Source organism: Sinocyclocheilus anshuiensis, unplaced genomic scaffold (genome assembly GCF_001515605.1).
Source record: "Sinocyclocheilus anshuiensis isolate Anshui unplaced genomic scaffold, SAMN03320099.WGS_v1.1 C32512298, whole genome shotgun sequence".
NCBI classification, from domain to species: domain Eukaryota; kingdom Metazoa; phylum Chordata; class Actinopteri; order Cypriniformes; family Cyprinidae; genus Sinocyclocheilus; species Sinocyclocheilus anshuiensis.
Window position 1 is genome coordinate 1 of NW_015617375.1, and position 1,061 is coordinate 1,061.

The 1,061-nt window shown below is 39.3% G+C and overlaps 1 long non-coding RNA gene across 1 annotated transcript; it reads right to left on the reverse strand.

Annotated features, from left to right (window-relative positions):
- Nucleotides 1-81: 81 nt before the first annotated feature.
- Nucleotides 82-1,054, reverse strand: LOC107682711 (uncharacterized). Its single transcript, XR_001633570.1, has 3 exons — nt 1,005-1,054; nt 247-299; nt 82-159 (listed from the first exon to the last, which is right to left on the reverse strand). It is a non-coding gene; the product is annotated as an uncharacterized LOC107682711 (long non-coding RNA).
- Between the last annotated feature and the right edge of the window lie 7 nt (nt 1,055-1,061).

Genomic DNA, 1,061 nt, shown 5'->3' on the forward strand with positions numbered 1-1,061 from the left:
AGCAGCTGCAGCACATAAATCAGATAATTCTGATGCAGCAGTGAAGTGCAACCAAAAAGCACAGTGAAAGCTCACTTGAACTTGGTGGCCTGAGTCTCCACTGTGACTGAGAATCCAAGAACACCTGATGTGTTTCTACAGGTTGGGTAGACATGATATCTGTGAAAACAGATGGAGTACAACTAATTAAAACCAGCAACTGGAGCAAGATAATGTCTTAATGTTGTCTCTGTGCCACAGACTTACCCCAGTGTCTCTTTGGCTCGGAGGAAGTCAAAGCATGGCTCCTCCATGTGCATCTACAACAGGAGCCACAATGATAAAACATAAGTTGATAAAAACAGTTTATGTATTGCCGCCCATGTAGGAACATGCTTTAGTCTGCAGTCATAGCAGTAGAACTGCCCAGAAGTCTGATATTGGATTTAGCTGATATAAGGCGCAAAGAGGTACAAATTTCTGAATAATTAGCCAAAAAGGTTTTTTAAATTGATATATAAAATGTTTTTTTGGTGTTTCTTTAGTGAAGCTTTTCTTTAATATGCAAACAAAAAATACCAACTTAAAAAAAAGAGAGACAATACCGGTTATAGACATTTGTAGTTCCAAAAGCTGTTATCAGCAGCGATTCACCGGCAAAAATAAATAAATCGTTGAACTTTTAGAACAGCACATTACACTTTACAATGAGAGCCAGCTCAACCTTTTAGAGTGTTTTAAAGTAACTGCTGAGAAAGACAGGGAACTGGACAGCATCCAAAGTCAGTCTTCAGTATCAAGTAAAGTGGATGAGTTGAGCTTATGGCCATGCAGATGTGTGTGCTCAGCGCCCTAGAGAGCAATAACAGAACTTCTTTTGAATCTGGCAAGAGGGACTGACTTTATTGCTTAAAAAACCCTGGGGCAGCTGTTCTTATACCTTTTATACATACATAAAGTTACAGTAACGTTTACTGTAAGCTATACCCTTCATTATGTAGTCAGCAACCAAAACTCATACTCACCACTAGTAGCTCCATAAGAGTGTGCTCACGTAGGTTCTTAGGACCGGACTATCAAAA